At 49.9% G+C, this 7,440-nt stretch overlaps 1 long non-coding RNA gene across 1 annotated transcript; it reads left to right on the top strand.

Moving 5' to 3' along the window:
* Positions 1-691: 691 nt before the first annotated feature.
* Positions 692-3,662, top strand: LOC129604029 (uncharacterized). The gene is made up of 2 exons (XR_008694560.1): positions 692-1,101; positions 1,198-3,662. It is a non-coding gene; the product is annotated as an uncharacterized LOC129604029 (long non-coding RNA).
* The last annotated feature ends 3,778 nt before the right edge of the window (positions 3,663-7,440 follow it).

The following is a 7,440-nucleotide window of genomic DNA, read 5'->3' as shown; positions in this document are numbered from 1 at the left end:
TAACGGGTTTAAAGGCGACGGTCCCGACGATGGGACGGATGTGGGAACGCTGACAGGTCCCACGTGAATCCCACCTAAGGTTGTAGTTATTGAGAAATCACCAGAGTTTAAGCAAAACAAACGTCACATCCTGTTACTGGAGTCCAGGTGAATAATTAGACTCACACACAGCGCAGAAGCAGCACTTAAGTTAGTTTGCCTGACTTCAGCAGAAGCAGCAGCATGTGCAGACGTGTGTGTGTGTGTGTGTGTGTGTGTGTGAGAGAGAGAGAGACGCAAACAAGTGGACGTCACGCCTAAATGACTAAAACCCACTCCAGCTGTGTCTTCACTGCCTCGGACCTTCTCCAGCTGCTCCCACTGACGCCTAATCGTTTCCTTTTCCCTCGAAGGACCTTCAAAAGTATTGACTAATCAAAGCAGCGAAGGTAAATGAAACGCCTACCGTAGACACAGTGGCCTGATTGAAGTCCTCTTTAATTGCTCCGTATTAGCAGCTCGTGCCCGGTTCTCCCGTGGAAGCTCGCTCCCTCCGTCGGGTTTCCCCGCCGTTCCCTTTCCTCCCACCACATTTCCTGTCACTCCCACTTACACGAAGCGCCGACTGCGGCGCGTTCGCCACAATTTGCCTGCCCCAGACGCGCGTCCGGGCCTGCACCTGTCTGCACACCTGAGCCTCATTACGCCTCACTATATGAATACACGGCGCGGCTGCCAGGACCTCCAGTCACTCCCTGCTCACCTGCGCCGTTCTCCGCAGCAGATGTTTGCGCTTGTCACGGCAAATCACTGGGCTCCCGTCGGGTCAGCTGCTCTCGGGGTCGCGCGCGCGCGCGCTGACTGACTGGGACTGGGACGTTGTTAAGTAAATTTGTTTCACCTGGATTTCCTCCCGCTCCGACACGTCAAACTGTCTGCGCGTGAAAGCCGTTGCGGAGCGGCCTCGTCCCCGGATGGAGCTGCCAGCCTGCGTTAGCGACTCTGACCCCAGCTGGTTTTTGGGCGTCTGGCTGCCTGCCTGATGCCTTCTGCTCTTTTTATTTCTGCCTCTGCGGGCGCCTACCTGTTTGTGACCTATATCCTGCCTTTTGACTATTAAAGGTATTTTTCCCCTCATTCCACTGCTGGCTGCCAACTCCGTTTCTGGGTTTTTGTTGGCGCTAAGGCACGTTTTAAAGCTCTAAATCATCTTTGCAGCATGGCCACAGTCGGACCCTGAACCTGCTCCACTCTGGCTCCGTTCTGGCTCCGTTCTGGTTCCGTTCTGGTTCCGGTCACTGCCCACCGGCCTTCTCTAGTCAAGCCTCCTGTTCTCCTGCCTGATGATCTCGCGTCTAGGTTTCACTCCACAATTACGGGGGGTTATCTGAATTTTTGACGGCCCAAAGCGTGAACACAATGCCCAGAAAGACAAGATGAATGGAGGGAAGTGGAAGAATGCAGCGGCGTATTGATTTTCAGCCGTCCGTCCATCCACCGGCCACTAATCTTTGTCTAGGTCATGGTGACAGCAGGCGGCCCAGATGTCTCTCTCCTCCGCTTCGTCCTCCACTCAGTCCTGGGAATTGATTTCCAATTTGTATTTAACCTTTCATTGTCATACACTGCGTATGGACTCCGCTCTCACTCGGCCAGTGAATTATTTAAGTTAGCAGAACATGCTTGAAATATTGTGTTGGGGGCATTTTCCAGCTAAAACTCTTAGGTGTGCGTTTGGTATTTGCAGTTTCGACAGTAAAGTGGGAGCTTGTAAAGAGCACTGGAGGACAGCATCACATCCTTCCTGTTTCACTGCAGGCTCATAGGGTTAAATAAAAAATAATCCAAACTCATCGAATTGGTAACTTTCACATTAAAATTCATCCCCTTTGAAATGCCAAGATTACTTTAAATGCTCTTTTTAAAGGCAATTACACATCATCCTCAACAACAGAAAGAGAAATACTTATATTGTTCCCACCGTGTCGGTGTGAGGTTACAGAAGGTTTGCTGAAGTCAGCTCTTCTGAATATAAATTTGTGAAAATTGCCTCCTCACAAAGCATCAGTATGCAGAGAGAGGGAGAGACCGATTTGATAAATTATAGCTGTACACCATCCACATTCTACGTTTAATAAGAATAAATGTCTTAAATTGCAGTACAATTAGTTGAATCACCAAGTCTGAGGCCGCGGGTGTCCTCTGTGCTGCTCTGCTGTCTAAATAAGAAAATATGCACTATGGGTGGACTACCCGCTATTCTTTATTTAAAAAAGGTCCTAAATTGTAATTTGTCTTCTTCTAATAGTTTTATGAGGAGCATCGGCTCTAATAGAAATTGCATTTCTGTATTTCAAGTGCAAAGACAGGTGTTATCTCGGTTTCACAGCGCCGCGCCGACATGAAAGCATGATCTCAGGCCCGAGTGGTTCCTGGTGATCAAATAATCACCTGCTGTTTCACAAAGCAACATGGTAATTTCATCCGTTTCCCCTTTGCTTTTATACACACTTGTGAGTGGGGGAGATCTAAAGCCGAACTAAGCGAAATCCTACCACTGTTGTGTTTTCAAAACAGCCAGAGGGAAGACTGTTAAATTCTTTAAGCTGGAGTATTAGACTATGTTGAACAGCCCTTTAAAGAAACACTCTTTCATTCTCGTATATTTGGTTCAGCGAATGTTCTGAATGTGGATAAATAGCAGAGAGTGTGAACTGAGTGAAAGCCCATTTATGAAATCTGGAGGAAGACATCATTATTTGCATTTCAATCTGAAGGCTATAATCAAATGTACCTGACTGATTATGGGTTATTCATTTCAGAAAGTGTGTTACTGACACTTAGGCTCTTTAATCTAGGCTGTAGTGAGCATCTGCCTCCAGTTATGGAAGGATTTCAGTCAGAGCCAAACTCTTCATAATACAACAAAGAAAAGGACAACTTAAAAACCCAAAGCAGAAAAACATCCAGGAACCTCATGGTGACGTGAAGCTTTCATTTTGGCTCCATTTCCTAATATTGGAACAAACTTTAGTCTAATGACTAGTCAATCACACCTACCTGACTGTGTTTGCTTTATTTGCTGTGTTGGACGCATTTATGAAAGAACTAAGCGAGATTTTTAAGCGGCCGCACCACATCGATCATGCTAATGTCCAGCATGTAGCTTTACAACAGCGTCTGCTAGCACAAAGATGAAACATCTCTGTGCTTTACATTCACAGGCCATAAATACAAGCGGCTGCCATATTCCTGACGTTCCAATATTGCACAAAAGCAGCTTCTCATCCCCTCCGAGGCCATTCGTCACTGTCAACTAACTCTTACCCCTCTCTCTCAACTCACACCTACGTTATCCATCTTGTGGCGACGGTGGGTTCTGTGGGTCGGGTTCCGCGCCGCTACTTCAGCCGAACTGCTGACATAATCTGTCCGTGGGTAAAAGACGGATGCACTGCTCGCTGTAGTCTGAAGAGCAACAGCAGTTAGCGGTGTCTCTGAGCAGGGAGAGGTTCGAAATGTGACTCAAGGACACTTCTGCAGCAGCAGGGGTCCTCTGAAGCTGACGGACGCCCAGCAGGGCTCTGCCCACTCCAGCAGCTCTATCCGGCCAGGCTACGTGGAGCCTCCATCGGGTGGATGGATGGACCCCGCTGCTTTAATGTCTGCCCAACACCATCCATCTACGCGTTTGTACTTTGCCTTTTCTTGCTCTGATCAACATACGAGCATCTCCGTCCCAGTGGGATGTTTCTACAGTCACCCTCTGACCTGCTGCAGAGACCGGGTGTCTCAGAGCAGCTGTTCTAGCTCCAGACTCTGCTTCAGGAGGAAAACTAATGTTGGTGAGCCGCACACTGATCTGTTCCCTGCAGAGCCCGGACAACTGCATGCATTTCAAACGCAGCAGTGAACCACAGCCTTGTTTTGATTTTCACCTCATCCTCATTTGGACTTTTATTTGTTTACTGGTTTTAACGCACTCAATTGAGATAACTTTATCATGATGTGAAGCACAATTATTTCATTTTATTAATAATGGGGGAAAACACAAAGCCAGATCAGTCCAACTTAAAGCTTTGTTGCTAAGTAAACTTTAGAAAGGGTTAAAGAAAAACTCATGCACATGAATACTATTGTCTTTGGACCTTTTAGAGAGAAGCCATCACATTAACTGTATGGTACTACCCTAATTATGCAAAACACGAAGTCCATCACCTGGACTACAGTCTTCACAGCATTAAATCACAGGACACAGTTTTCAAATGAGGACAAAAAATATTTAAATTTCAAATTATACAAGATTGTAAACCTACAAATAAATTGACTGACATTAAATTGTTTTGGGTTTCTTAAAGCAAACAGTAGACTATCAATCTAAAACAATCAAAGGGAAAAGCGATCTGGATGAATTTATCATTGCTGTGCTTTGAGCCAGAGACCTGAAAGCATTCTTTCAGGCACTTTATGGTGTCCAGGTTTTCCATTTGAAAGGTTAATGCTCATGGCTGATTTAAGAGGAGGCAACTTAAAAAACAGAGCATGATAAATAGAATATACACTTTTAACAAAACTTCATGTCATAGTTGCCTAGCAACAACCATACTAGTCATGTCACCTTCATGTTAATTCAACCGCCAAATCTATACTAGTAAACATCCAGAAGCAGGTTTTGCAGTATTTGTCTCTAGGCCTTAACCAAGTTTTTGAGTTTTAGTTTCCAGGAGAAACTTTGCTAAAACTCTGCCTTAAAAACTTTGAGGAAACATTTTTGGACAGAAAGAATAAGGCTGATGCTCAAAGCTGGTCCCGCCTGCAGCTCAGTAACTATCACAACACGCTGTCATGATCCGTGTCTTTGTTTCTAGTTGTTCCCTGTTTTCACGTCATGTCCTGCTTGTCTTATTTCACGCCATGTCCTGTGTAATACTACTTCCTGTTTTATTTTGGTAGCCTCCTGGTTTCTGTTCCTGTTTTAGCTTTACTTCCGGTTTCTTGTCTTGTCACAGCTGTCCCTGCTCATTACCCACACCTGCACTCTGTTAGTCATCAAGTCACTGTGTATTTAACCACCACCTGTGTCCTTAGTTCCCTGCCAGATTGTCGTATTCGAGTTCCCTGAGTGTTCGTGTTTCATGAGTTGAGTTCCCTGAGTGTTCGTGTTTCTCGTGTCGTGTTCCTGTCTGTGTCGTGTATCCTGCCCGACCCTGGATTATCTACTTACCGTGAGTTTTTGCCTGTTCCCTGTCTGTACTTTCGCCGAGCCTTTTCGTGTATGACCTGGACCGTCTGACCGTGCCTTTAAGAATAAACCTTTTGTTGATTATAATATCGCCTCCGTGCTGTGCATGTGGGTTCGCCGTCTGCCTGCTTCGAGTCCCTGACAGAACAATCTGGCCACACTTGGACCCAGCCAGCACTTAGCCTCCGGTCAGGTCAGTGACTGTTTTTCCCTTGTTTTTTTTACGGCAAATATAACTCTCCCGCGGAAGTATGGAGTTTACCTGCGCCGAGCTACCCAGCGACCTACATAAGTATTTCCAGATCCTTGCGGAGGATTACCGACGGGCTAGTAACTCGGAGGATCAGCGCAGCGCCGTAGAGGTGGCAATAGTGACGCTGGAGGACGATGACACCGCGTTAGATCACCCCAGCGTTCATCGCCTCTACGAGCGACTGTGCGCGAGGTTTGACGAGTTAAGCGACGCGCTCTGTACCACGCCAGCGCCAGTCGCACCGCCGATGGTTTCGGTTTCCTTCTCCCCGCCCCGTCGGATCGTCGTGCCTACACCAACCTGCCCAGCTCCATGGTTGTTTCCCTGGGAGGATTTCCTGCTCTCACGCGGCCCTCAGTCTCCAAGTCAGCCGCGCGCTGCTCAGTCTCCAAGTCAGCCGCGCGCTGCTCAGTCTCCAAGTCAGCCGCGCGCTGCTCAGCCTCCAAGTCAGCCGCGCGCTGCTCAGTTTCCAGTTCAGCCGCGCGCTGCTCAGTCTCCAAGTCAGCCGCGCGCTGCTCAGTCTCCAGATCAGCCGCGCGCTGCTCAGTCTCCAGATCAGCCGCGCGCTGCTCAGTCTCCAGATCAGCCGCGCGCTGCCCAGACCCCAGTTCAGCCGTGTGTTACTCATGCCCCGGTGCAGCCCTGTCGTCTCCAGGCCCCAGCCCAGTCGAACCTGGCCCAGACCCCAGATCAGCCGTGTGTCGCCCAGACCCCGGATCAGCCGTGTGTCGCCCAGACCCCGGATCAGCCGTGTGTCGCCCAGACCCCGATCAGCCGTGTGTCGCCCAGACCCCGGATCAGCCGTGTGTTGCCCAGACCCCAGATCAGCCGTGTGTCGCCCAGACCCAGGTTCGTCCTTGTCCCCGTCAGAGGGCAACCGCCCGTCTGACGATTGTTAACAACCCCACCCAATCAGGCCCGTCGTCTTCCCCGTCGAGCTCGGCAGCCGTAAGTTGTCATGCCAGCTCCGGAGTTGACGCCGTTCCAGTCCCTGTCGGCCATGTTGCGGCCGTTCCAGTCCCTGTCGGCCATGTTGCGGCCGTTCTAGTTCCTGTCGGCTCCTCAGAGGAGGACGCCGTTCTAGTTCCTGTCGGCCAAGCAGAGGCCGTTCCAGTTTTCCTGTCGGCCATGTTGCGGTCGTTCCAGTTCCTGTCGGCCATGTTGCGGTCGTTCCAGTTCCTGTCGGCCATGTTGAGGTCGTTCCAGTTCCTGTCGGCTCCTCAGAGGAGGACGCCGTTCTAGTTCCTGTCGGCCAAGCAGAGGCCGTTCCAGTTCCTGTCGGCCATGTTGAGGTCGTTCCAGTTCCTGTCGGCCATGTTGAGGTCGTTCCAGTTCCTGTCGGCCATGTTGAGGTCGTTCCAGTTCCTGTCGGCCATGTTGAGGTCGTTCCAGTTCTTGTCGACCAAGTTGAGGTCGTTCCAGTTCCTGTTCCTGTCGGCCATGTTGAGGTCGTTCCAGTTCCTGTCCCTGTCGACCAAGTTGAGGTCGTTCCAGTTCCTGTTCCTGTCGGCCATGTTGAGGTCGTTCCAGTTCCTGTTCCTGTCGGCCATGTTGAGGTCGTTCCAGTTCCTGTCCCTGTCGACCAAGTTGAGGTCGTTCCAGCTCCTGTCCCTGTCGACCAAGTTGAGGTCGTTCCAGTTCCTGTCGGCCATGTTGAGGTCGTTCCAGTTCCTGTCGGCCATGTTGAGGTCGTTCCAGTTCTTGTCGACCAAGTTGAGGTCGTTCCAGTTCCTGTTCCTGTCGGCCATGTTGAGGTCGTTCCAGTTCCTGTCCCTGTCGACCAAGCTGAGGTCGTTCCAGTTCCTGTTCCTGTCGGCCATGTTGAGGTCGTTCCAGTTCCTGTCCCTGTCGACCAAGTTGAGGTCGTTCCAGCTCCTGTCCCTGTCGACCAAGTTGAGGTCGTTCCAGCTCCTGTCCCTGTCGACCAAGTTGAGGGCGTTCCCGTAGGCCAAGTAGAGGGCGTTCC

The sequence above is a fragment of the Betta splendens genome, chromosome 1, assembly GCF_900634795.4.
Source record: "Betta splendens chromosome 1, fBetSpl5.4, whole genome shotgun sequence".
Taxonomy (NCBI): Eukaryota; Metazoa; Chordata; class Actinopteri; order Anabantiformes; family Osphronemidae; genus Betta; species Betta splendens.
This window is presented reverse-complemented; position numbering and strand designations above follow the sequence as displayed.